Here is a 12632-nt window from a genome sequence, read left to right as displayed (position 1 = left end):
AAGTATTTGGAGAGAACTATTTCAGAGAAAAATTATACTTGAAAAAACAGATGGTTCCTTTGTTTCCAATAGTTGCCTATAAATTCTCTATTTTTCTGTTCTGCGGAATTGAAATTGATTGAAAAGGACATTCTTTTATCATGAGTCAGTTGACAAGAAAATTGAGAAAACAAAACAATGAATGCCAGCTTTTTTTTTTTTTTCCTCTTTCTTTTCAGACAAGTCAGTCCAGAGGTTCAGATAAGAAAAGAGAAAGAAGGTCGTCAGCAGTGGTTTCTAGCACCTGTTGGTGGTCGCCTTTCTGAAGCTGCTGTGCAGATGCCTGGACACGCACTTCCATCCAGCTGCCACACATCTGGAATTCTGGAGTTGTCCCTCTGGTGCTCCACAAAAAACAGCAAAAAACCAACTTTGGTTTTCGGACCCAATGTGGTTTCACAGACTTTTCCAGACTTGGGCTGTGGAAAATTGCCACTCTTGGCTTGAAATTCAGTTTAGCAAGTGGTGTGTTTCAGGGGAACTGGTGGATCTGAAGATTAATTTGTCTCTGCTGCCTCCTGGGGCTCCCCCATCAGCTGCTTGGCTCCCAGAACCACCAGCCTGAGTGTCGCAATGCACTCCAGGGGCGAGAAGGAATGCAGCACAAATGTCGTCAGGGAGGACAGCCCACTGTCTGGATATCTTCTGGTCTGTGCGTTTTCTCCTGTTTCCACCATCACGTATACAAAGAAGGTGATGGGAGACACTTGTGTCTTCCACTGGTCACAAAATGCCTCCTTGTCCTATAGACGTGGACGGGGTGTCTCTTTGGGGTAGCTGTGTCTTCCTTCGTCTCCCAGCCACGTGACCCCCCTGAGACGCTTCACACCAGGTCTGCAGATGAGCATGCAACAGGAGGTTGCAGAGAGGTAGGGAACCAGCTGACCAGCTACCTGAGCTTGAATCATTTCTCCAAATAACAGGCATATGAGAGAAACGGCACTGGGCTCTAAATGTGGTGAACTGGCTGAGTAAAGAGCCCTCTTCCTGCTTTTAAGTAGTGCTGAGTCCCAGAGGATGTTCAGCTGTCCACACATGACTTTTAGAAATGGGATGGAATTTTGGGTGGGGGCAAGGAGAGCAGTGCATAGAATTAAATTATTGAATTTGGGGTTTCCCTGGTAGCTCAGATGGTAAAGAATCCACCAGAAATGTGGGAGACCTGGGTTCAACCCCTGGGTTGGGAAGAACCCCTGGAGGAGAGCATGGTAACCCACTCTAGTATTCTTGCCTGGAGAATCCCCATGGACAGAGAAGCCTGGAGGGCTGCAGTTCATGGGGTCAAAAAGCGTCGGACACGACTGAAGCGACTAAGCGCAGCACATATACGATGGTTGGCACATACACAATGGTTGTCTTTGTTCCAATGGACAATCCTGAGATCCAGTCTTTGGCTGATAATTAAGGTGCTCTGGGGAAACAATAATAATAATATATATAATAATAATGTTATTAATATTAAATAATATATATTATTATAGAGTTAGCAAATGTTCCATGCAAAATGAGGGCTACAGATGGTGGATGTTCACTGTAGGCAAATTCAGGCAAGCTTTCATGGGGGTTATGGGTTTCCCAGTTGGCACAGCAGTAAAGAATCTGGGTGCCAGTGCAGGAGATATAAGAGGTGTGGGTTTGATCCCTGGGTGGGGAGGAGTCTCTGGAGAAGGGCATGGCAACCCACTCCAGTACTTTTGTCTGGAAAATCCCTTGGGCAGAGGACCCTGGCGGGCTACAGTCCACGCTCTCTCAAACAGACACAACTGAAGCGACTTAGCATATGCCCAGCACATGTAATAATACTAATAACCTTCCCAGGTATTCTTTCCATTTTTCTCAATTCTCCAATAAGACTCTGGACAGGAATAGTGGTGCATACTGTGTGGACATGGCAGGAGGGAGGATGAGATGAACTGGGAGATTGGGACTGACATACTGCACTGCCGTGTGTAAAATGGATATCTAGTGGGACGCTGCTGGTAGCACAGGGAGCTCAGCTTGGTGCTCTGTGATGACCTAGGGGGTGGGGTGGGGGACGGGGTGGGAGGGGGTTCAAGAGCGAGGGGATATATGTATACATATGGCTGATTAATTTCATTGTACAGTAGAAACTAACACATTATAAGGCAATTATATTCTGATTTAAAAAAAAAAAAATAAGGGCAGATATGTGCCTATTGTAACCCCAGCATCAAGTTCAGGGTCCGCCCTGCAGAAGATCTCAAAATAACAATAATGTAGAAAGTTCCATTTATGTAAGGAACTGAGGACAAGTACCTTGCAGTAGGAAATGACAAGGACAGCGGTTCAGTTCAGAAAACACTTGCTGATGTCTTCCTGGGGTCATGGCTAAAAGCGACTGTCACAGAAAAGTGAAAGTCACTCAGTCGTTTTCGACTCTTTGCAACCCCATGGACTGTAGCCTGCCAGGCTCCTCTGTCCATGGAATTCTCCAGGCAAGAATACTGGAGTGGAGTGCCTTCTCCAGGGGATCTTCCCAATTCAGGGATCAAATCTGGGCCTCTTGCACTGCAGGCAGATTCTTTACCATCTGAGCCACCAGGGAAGCCTCCTAAAAGGAATTCCTAATTCCAGAGGTAAAGGCCATTGTACTGGCCACTTGACTGTCTTCAGTGTGACCCATAGGCATGGATACAGGGAGTGGAGAAAATCTGAGAAGCCACAGGAATTGGGGCTGCAGAAGTATAGCCTATCCACGGGTTATGGAAAAGAAAATGTTGGTACACCAGAGCCAGCTGTTATATACCCAGCAAAATTGCAGGAATTTTGAGGGTTAGTTGTTAAAAGACTGGTACCTTAAGACTGGCTGTGATAAGAGTATTTACATCATGCAAATCAGCAAACACAACAAATCAGGTTCCTCCCATCCCATCCCATCCCATGCAGAAGAGCTGCTTTACCAGAACACGGCTGCAAACCTGACCATTTGTGCACATGCAAGAGCAAGTTCTTAGAAAAATCTCCAAACTGACTGTGACCTTGACAGGACTTATTATACAAAACACCAACTTCTGCCAAAAGCAGCCCCTATGGTTCTTAGAGCAAAGGTTGGAAATTACCTGTAGCTGAGAATCCTGCTCACTTCTGGGTTCTTGTTACCTACATCTGCCTACCTGAAACCACTTAGAGTCACAGCATATAGGCACACATGTATAATCTGAATGTTGAATTTATTAACTTCTTTTATTATGAACCCACAGAGCACTGCATATGAATTAGATCAGCCATGGTTGCTACCGGTGATGGTGTTAAGTCACTTCCAGTCACGTCCTGTGACCCCATGGACTGTAGCCCGCCAGGCTCCTCTATCCATGGGATTCTCCAGGCAGGAATACTGGTGTGGGTTGCCATGTCCTCCTCCAAGGGATCTTCCCGACCCAGGGATCAAACTCTCATCTCTAACAGTCTCCTGCATTGGCAGGTGGGTTCTTTACAACTAGCACCACCTGGGAAGCCTTGTGGTTCCTATTAGTGGTTCCCCAACTTGAAACAAGCAGAACCAGAGTAACTACAGGTGGCCTGAGTCTCCTCACATGACACTCTTCTTGGACATTTGCTGCCGTTATTTGCTCTCCTCTGTAATTAATGTTTCTCTGGCTGGCATCCCTGGCATTCAATACTGTTGTACTCTGATCACACCCAAATCCAGCTACGATCTCTTCTCTGAGCTCCAGACACATCCAACTCTCTCCTTGACATCTCCACTGGGAAGTCCAATGGGCGTCTCAAACCTTAGGTTAGAGGTTAGATTGACTCATGTCACTTCTCTGCTCTGGCGGCTTCTCATCTCATGCCAAGTAGACATCCCCAAAGTGGTCTGATCTATGTGCCCAGCCAATCACTTTCCTGTTCTCTTTCCCTGCTCTCCCCACTGCCATGCTGGTCTCTTTGCTGTTTCTGAAACATGGCAGACAGGCTCAACCTTAGGAGAACTTGCTACTCCATCTGCCTGGAAAGTTCTTTCACCGGATGTCCACATGACTCTCTCCCTCACTTCCTCAAGTCTTTACCAAAGGCCCCATGTTAAACAAGACTCCTTATTTTAAATCACATCTTCACACTCCCTATCCCCTCACCAATCCCTATTTCCCACCGCTTCTCAACACACTGTATCTTACTGACTTGCCTGTTTGCTGTTTTTTCTCTCCCACTAGGATGTAAGCTCCCTGAGGGCAAGGATTTTAGTCCAGTTTGTTCAGTGCTGTATTCCTAAGACTCAACACAGTGCCCAGCACATGGTAGGGGCTCAGTAAACACTTGCTGAATGAATAAATGAAAACCTTGGCCTCTCTCTTCAAACCTGCTCCTCTCCCAGTCTCCACTCTCCAGTGGGCCCCCACCATTTCACTCCATATTTCAGGTTAAAACCCTGAGCCACCCTCGTCTTCCACATCCAGCCCACTAAAAAGTGCTGACAGCTTGACCCTCAGAATACATCTTCAGTCTGACAACTCACCCCCGCTTCTTTGCAAACATCATAGTCCAAACTATCCCCAGCTAGACAACAGTGATCACTTTCTACCTGGGCTTCCCACCTCCAGGCTTCCCACCTCCCATAGTCCTCATGCCCACCCCTTCACACACACGTACTTTGCCAGCATGATCTTTAAAAAATGTCCAATAGAACACCTGATTCCTCCACTGAGAACTCCCAAAGGCTTCTCACCACATTTAAAACACAATCCATTCTACCTGACCTAGCCACCGCTGACTTTTCCAGACTCATCTCTGACACTCTCCCAATTATTCTCTTTCCTTCAACAGCAGGTCCTAAGGGCCTGCTCAGGTGTTTGGGACACATCGTGGTTGGAAAAATGCTCTCGTGTACCTTCTGTTCTACTGATGGGAAATAAACAGCAAGCAATAAGCATGGTAATAATAATAATAATAATAATTGAGTAGGGGTTTCCCTGATAGCCCAGTTGGTAAAGAATCTGCCTGCAATGCAGGAGACTCTGGTTTGATTCCTGGGTCAGGAAGATCTGCTGGAGAAGGGATAGGCTACCCACTCCAGTATTCTTGGGCTCCCTCTGTGGCTCAGCTGGTAAAGAATCTGCCTGCAATGCAGGAGACCTGGGTTCAATCCCTGGGTTGGGAAGATTCCCTGGAGAAGGGAAGGCTACCCACTCCAGTATTCTGGCCTGGAGAATTTCACAGACTGTATATTCCATGGGGTCGCAAAGAATCGGACATGACTGAGCGACTTTCACTTTCACTTTCAAGGCGGGCCTTCTCTGGTGGTTCAAATGGGAAAGAATCTGCCTGCAATGCAGGAGACCCAGGTTTGACCCCTGGGTCAGGAAGATCCCCTGGAGAAGGGAATGACTACCCACTCCAGTAGTCATGCCTGAAGAATCCCATGGACAGAGGATCCTGGCAGGCATGTGGCAAAGAGTCAGACACAATTGAGCAACTGAACACACACACATATAAGGAGGTGATGAGTGGGAATTCCCTAGTAGTCCAGTAGTTGGGACTCTGCGCTTCCACTTCAAGGGCATGGGTTCAATCCCTGGTCAGGGAACTAAGATCCTGCATGCTGTAGAGTGAGGCAAAAGAAAAAAAAAAAAAAGAAGGTGATGAGTGCTATGGAAAGTAAAGAGACAGTAGAGAGGATTTAGAAGGGTTGTGTCTGGCCCAGCAGGAACTGGCTGCAGTGTTAGGTAGGTCTTCACTGATGGGACAGGACCTAAACAAAGATGAGGAAGACAAGCCATCCTGGTCATCTTGTGTTCCCAGCACGAGCTGGAGGTGGGTTGGTATTGTGTCAGCTCAGTTAAGCCGAATGTCTATCTCAGAAGAGCATAGTTGCATGCGTAGTTCCAGGTTAGCATGGCCCACAGTCATATGTGAGGTTCGGAAGGCAGAGATGAGGCTGTAGCGCTCTTCTTTTTCGCTAGGAAAGTAGTGCAGCCTACCAGATGCAGGTGCAGCTCGCTCCAGATGATGCTTCTCTGCCGGCTCCGCTTTGTTAGCCAGTGGCTAACAGTTACTACAGGATCTCTTCCTTCAGCAGCTCCAGCTCCTGGCCAGGGATGCACCTAGCCCTGTGACCAAGGGCGCTGAGGATGGAGGCTTAAAGGCATTGAGACAACAGTCAGATTCCACCCCATCCTTCACTCCCTGCTGGTCCGCCCTTCCTTCACATCACATCACGCCATTCCCAACTGCCTGCCCCACTGACTTTAGGATGGGTCACAGGATATAGGAACAACCACCTCACATCAGCTAGTTACCCGCTGCCAGGATTCTGTGAGGCTAAATCCCTCAATAACAAATGAATGAACTAAAGAAGTTTTTATAGGATTTATTACAAGGATAATACACTTTATTATACTTATTGTTAATTTATACACAATGGCTGGCTCCTTATCTTTTAATCTATGCTCTTATGTTACCACCTTATAAAAATCTTACCTAAGTATCTAAGATAGAAGTTTCTGTACTCACTCCATATCCTCTCACCCATTCTTTTATGGCATGTATAACTCTGAACTTTTTCTTAGAAATTTATTAGATTACTTACTTACCATGGCTCACCCTATTCATCACTCTGTCTCCAGTGCCTAGAACCCAGACTGCATATGGTAGGAATTTTTTAAAAAATGATTAAATAAATGTGTCTGATGTCTTTTATTTTTGGTGTCTATCAACAAATTTCTGAATACCAAATTAAGCTGTAATGGTTTCACTGACAGGAGTTTTGGGGCTTTTCAGGTGGTTTTAGCAGTAAAGAATCTGCCTGCCAATGCGGGAGACATAAGAGACCCGGGTTTGATCCCGGGGTTGGAAAGATCCCCTGAAGGAGGGCATGGCAAACAACTGCAGTATTCTTGCCTGGAGAATCCCATGGACAGAGGAGCCTGGAAGACCATAGTCCATGGGGTCGCAAAGTGTCAGACATGACTGAAACGACTAAGCCCTCACGCACATAAACCTGAGGATTTGATACCTCTCTAGCAAGAAATTGAACTCAAAAGTTTCTCCCTAGCAAGAAAATACAGAATTAGAAGATTTTTAAAATTACAGTATACTAAAACAGGAAAATATTTTAAAACAAATATCTGTGTTTAGAATTTTAACCTCTAAAGCCAAAAATACTTCTGAATCAAAACTTCTTTTGCCAGTTCTTCAGTGGAATGCCATGCTGTGCTGTGCTGTGCTTAATTGCTCGGTCATATCCAACTCTTCGCGACCGCATGGACTGTAGCCCCCCAGGTTCCTCTCTCCATGGGGATTCTCCAGGCAAGAATACTGGAGTGGGTTGCCATGCCCTCCTCTAGGGGATCTTCCCAACCCAGGAATCAAACCCAGATCTCTGGCATTGCAGGCGGATTCTTAACTATCTGAGCCACCAGAGAAACCCTTCAGTGGAACAGTGGTCCTAATTTTTGGCAAGTAACTCATTTTAATTGTTATTAATTATTCATTGTAGGCATTAGACTGATGTTTGCTCATCTTACTTTTCTCTCCTTTAGAGTCTCTACTCTTAGCATCCCACCTGGCTGTAGATCTTCTGCACCGAAGCTCCATGTAACAGAATTTGGTGCTTTCTTCCTGGGGTCAGTTGTGGCATAACTTCTCATTCCTTCTAAACATATTTGCATGTTCATTCATGCGTTAAACCAATATGAATTGATCATCTCCTATTTCTCAGAGGTTGTCTTAGTTTCAAGGTGACTGTCTTGCAGGAGTCCCTTCTTTTTCTGACCCAGAAATGTCATGCCATTGACCTGCAGCAGCAAGTGTTACCCTGCCTTGTTTTCCCAAACATTCTCCCTGAAATCATTTGGGGTGTAACACTTCCTGCTGCTATTCCTACAATTCTCCGCCACTGATTCTTATTTGTCCTTGGCTAAGTGCTCTTCCTTCCCATTTTTGTTCCAACCCTTTAAAGTCTGAGAGCATCAGAGGATGTCCTGTGCAGCCTCTGGTTTTACTAGCTCCCTTCCCTTTCCTTCTGAAAGAGGAGCACTTGCAATCGCAGATTCAGAGTGACATTTCTCAGAGTGTCCCAACCCTCTTGAGACAAGATTCATCTAAAAATCTCTGACTGTGATATCTGGGCTATCTCTCTTCTGACCTTTGGGAAGTCTGTTTCCCTGAAGTCTGGATTGTGTGTTTTTACTGCAAAACTTCCCCTGTCCTTGACTATCATGAGCTCAAAAATGGATATTGAACCAGGCAGTCAAAAATTTGAATCGTGGGTTTACCCCTTATTGGCAATATCACCTAACCAAGTCATGGAATTTGCCTGAACCAAAGTTTCCTAATCTGGACAAAAGATGACTACTCTAAGGATGGGATTTTCCAATAATATATATATATGTGCCCCATCCCGTGTGTTTTTCTTACATGTGCTGTTGACATCCCCTCATCTGGGCAGGCAAGAGAACACTATGCAACTTCTGAGACAAAGTCAAAACAGGTCAAAGAGCTGCTGCCTGGCTCTCCCAATCTCAGACCATGTGCTTTGGGAATAGGGTTGCCAAATTTAGCAAGTCTAAATATACAGGTATCCACTTAAATTTGAATTTTGGAAAAACAAAAAGTAATTTTTTAGTGTAAGTATATCCCAAATATTACAAAGGGCATATACTAAAAAGTTATTAATTGTTTCTATAAATTAAAAGTTTAACTGAATGTCCTATATTTTATACAGGAACCCCACTTTGGAGCCCAGAGGGGTCATGTAAGACGTTTGGCTGCCCGGAAGCTACTAGCTCTCCCAGTTTCTTGGTGTTTGAGTGTTCCCAGTTCAGGCATCAGACATGTGTACAAAGAAGACTTCAGGATCATTCCTGCCACAGTTACAGTCTACCTGCAAACATGCAGATACCCCAAGACAAACCCCTAGATGAACCCAGCCAACCTTCAGAACAATAGGGATGATAATAATAGATGATTGTTATTGTTTAAAGCCACTAAATTTGGAGGTAGTTTGGTATACAGAAATAAATAAATGCCAAGACATAAAAGCAACCTAAATGTTCATCCATTGACAGAGGAATAGATAAAGAAGATCTGGTACATCTATACAACGGAATATGACCAAGCCATTAAAAAGGACAAAATAATTCCATTTGCAGCAAAAATGGATAGATCTAGAGAGACTGTCATGCTGAATGAAGTCAGATAGAGAAAAACAAATATCATATCACTTATATGTGGAGTCTAAAATAAAGGTACAAATGAACTTATTTACAAAACAGAAATAGAGTCACAGATGTAAAAAACAAGCTATGGTTACTGGGGGGAATGGGGAGGGGAGATAAATTGTAAGATCTGGATTGATATATACACACAACTGCATACAAAATAGATAGTAAGGACCTATTGTACAGCACAGGGAACTCAATACTAAGCAGAGACGTCACTTTGATGACAAAGGTTTGTACAGTCAAAGCTATGGTTCCAGTAGTCATGTATGGATGTGAGAGTTGGACAATAAAAAAGGTAGATAGCTGAAGAACTGATGCTTTTGAATTGTAGTGCTGGAGAAGACTCTTGAGAGTCACTTGGACTGCAAGGAGATCAGACCAGTTAATCCTGAAGGAAGTCAATCCTGACTATTCATTGGAAGGACTGATGCTGAAGTTCTAATACTTTGGCCACCTGATGCAAAGAACTGACTCTTTTGAAAAGACCCTGATGCTGGGAAAGATTGAAGGCAAAAAGAGAAGGGGGCAGCAGAGTTTGAGATGGTTAGAGAGTATCACTGAGTCAATGGACGTGAATTTGTGCAAACTCCAGGAGATAATGAAGGGCAGAGAAGCCTGGCATACTACAGTCCATGGGGGGGTCACAAAAAGTCAGACACAACTTAGCAACTAAACAACAAAACTTACCTCTATGGGAAAAGAATCCAAAAACGAATGGATGTATATACATGTGTAACTGATTCACATTACTATACACGTGAAACTAATACAACATCATAAATGAACTATACTCCAATAAAATTTTTTTAAAAACTTTTTTCACTTTATCCCCCCCTTTTTTTACAGGAGAGCAGCAAATGTTTCATGTGAGGTCAGATGCTGCTACAGACCAGTTTTTCCATAAGACAGTTCCCTTGTGGGAGTTCCTGGTCACTAGCTAGATAGCATTCCCCAAACCACTCTTGAAGCTGGGTGTGGCCTGTGACTGAGGTCTAGCCAACAGGATACAAGTGGATGATAAGTGTCACATCCAAGCTTGCCCTCCTCCAACAACACCCTGCCATGCATGTTATCATATGTTCTTCACCCTTCCACTGGGTTGATGCAGATAATCATGACAACCTTGGAAGCCATGCTGTATATACCATACAACGGATGGAGACTGCGTCTCTGAATCACCCCCTGGAGGAGAATTACCAGCCAATCAGGAACATTTGTTTTGGACTTTATGTAAATGAGAAATTCGCTTTTATTGCACTGAGTAATTATACACTTGGGGGATGTTTATCATAGCAGCTAGCAAAACTGTAAGGAAATACAATGCAAATCTCAAATATTTTAGGTAAGCACAGTCTATTTTGCAGACAGGCACACCAAGGGATCAAGAAGCTGATTGGGGCTTATGTGTCACTATGAACACAGAAGGTTTTATAAACATGCCTTGAAGAATAGTTCTTTTCAGGTTCTCCTGGCTCAGCCCAATTAAAGCCACTGCTGATGCAACAAACCCTTCTCTTAATTCATTACATAACTAGTATTAACAAAAACAGCATGGTTTTAATATTTTCACTGTAGTCTAAACCTGAATAAGGAAATCACTTAATACCCTTTGACTTTGTCAAAACACAACTTTCTGGACACAACCATTCTTGTCATTAAACACTCTTTAATGTCCAAGAGAATCATGACCCTACGAGTGTATGCTCATCTCTGGACCTAAGATTAGAGTGACCAACCACCCCAGTTTACCTGAGACAGAGAGAATTCTTGTTATATGGAACTTTCAGTTTTAAAATCAGGACAGTCTTAAACTAACTAAGAAGAGTTAATAACCCTACAGGATACTATTCTGCTAGAAGCAAGTCTACACATATGACTGGAAATCCAGATAGAAGAACAAAGAAAAGGGACTTTTTCCCTCCTTCTACCAGGAAGGGCATACTTTCAACTGAGGAAAAGATGTTTTCCTTTTAGGTACCACTGACTGGGAAAATTCCAGAAACTCTGACTCATCCAATGGTCATGCCCATGCCCTCACAAAGGCCAAGGGCCAATGCTGAAATGAGATCATTTGGGAATAATGTGTCCTCGACTTACCTTGTGTTCTTTCTTACGCAGCAGGGCAAGCAGCTGACACTAAACGCTGGGAGAACATTCCTGAAGCAGAATGCTAACACAGAGGGGAGGTGGGTGCTGAGGGCAGCAAGGAGGGGCTGGGAGAAGGAGGGGGACAGCACAGCGCTTGGCGGTGCAACCCGGCTCATCTGCTCCTCTGCCCTGGGGTTCCCACCACTCTGCTAACTCACAAACACTTGAGTCACGGTTCCCGGGATGTTGGGCTACTAACTCATTTGAGTGGTTCCCGTCACACAGTGCTGCCCACCTCGCCTGCAGGATCTTGAGACACATCTCTTTGACATGACCTTACAGGAGTGGATGAAGCTAACTCTCACCTGATTGCAGGTCAGGCCACATGAGAGGACGTGATGTGTCTCGCTTCTGTCTTTCCTATGCCACTCTCGCTATTTTGGTTACACCCCATACTTCCTATGCTATTCTTTACCACAGGTTTTCCTTGATATGGCCTCCCTTTTTAAACTCAATTCTATCTTCAAAGGAAAGTGCATAATCACCAACATAAATAGCAATACTTTGGCCACCTGATGCGAAGAACTGACTCATTGGAAAAGACCCTGATGCTGGGAAAGATTGAAGGCAGGAGGAGAAGGGGACGACAGAGGATGAGATGGTTGGATGGCATCATCAGCTCGATGGACGTGAATTTGAGCAAGCTCAGAAGTTGGTGATGGATGGGGAAGTCTGGTGTGCTGCAGCCCATGGGGTCACAAAGAGTCAGACATGACTGAGTGACTGGACTGAACTGAACTGAACTGAACTGAACATAAACGGAAAACTGATATCACTTGACATAACTATAACATAAAAAATTAAATACAATGAAAGCAAAGCAGTGTGGTTCAATTCCTACTTGATGTAATTTCTGATGGAAAGCTCCAGATCTCAAGCCTGCTCTCTGTGGATTAAAAAGGGACATCAACAGAAGTTAAGAGAAGTGCCTTAGATGGACTGGCATCACACTGAGGCTTTCTTCTTGGTTAACTGGAAGAGAATCCCTTTGAGTGAATAATTATACTCACATCTCTAATCTTAAAGGAAACCTCCCTGCTCATCCACCTCCAGCTGTTTCCCCATTTCACTGTTCTTTCTTGCATCTCAAATTCTCAAAGGAATGGTCCACACACCCACTGGATCCACCTTCTTTTCACTCCTTAACCCATCATAATCCAACTCTAACATTCGTCTCCCTGTCATCCCACTAAAATTGCATGAGTCAAGACCTCCACTTCTTACTCTGTCCCTCCCTCCCAAGGCATTCTTCTTGGCTTCCAT

At 44.4% G+C, this 12632-nt stretch overlaps 1 long non-coding RNA gene across 1 annotated transcript; it reads left to right on the top strand.

Annotated features, from left to right (window-relative positions):
- Positions 1-776: 776 nt before the first annotated feature.
- On the top strand, positions 777-8918 carry LOC122446565. Its single transcript, XR_006270904.1, has 3 exons — positions 777-908; positions 7539-7622; positions 8723-8918. It is a non-coding gene; the product is annotated as an uncharacterized LOC122446565 (long non-coding RNA).
- The last annotated feature ends 3714 nt before the right edge of the window (positions 8919-12632 follow it).

The sequence above is a fragment of the Cervus canadensis genome, chromosome 8 (assembly GCF_019320065.1).
Source record: "Cervus canadensis isolate Bull #8, Minnesota chromosome 8, ASM1932006v1, whole genome shotgun sequence".
In the NCBI taxonomy this organism is placed as follows: domain Eukaryota; kingdom Metazoa; phylum Chordata; class Mammalia; order Artiodactyla; family Cervidae; genus Cervus; species Cervus canadensis.
The sequence above is the reverse complement of the archived record's forward strand: the minus strand, read 5'-3'. Positions and strand labels throughout refer to the sequence as shown.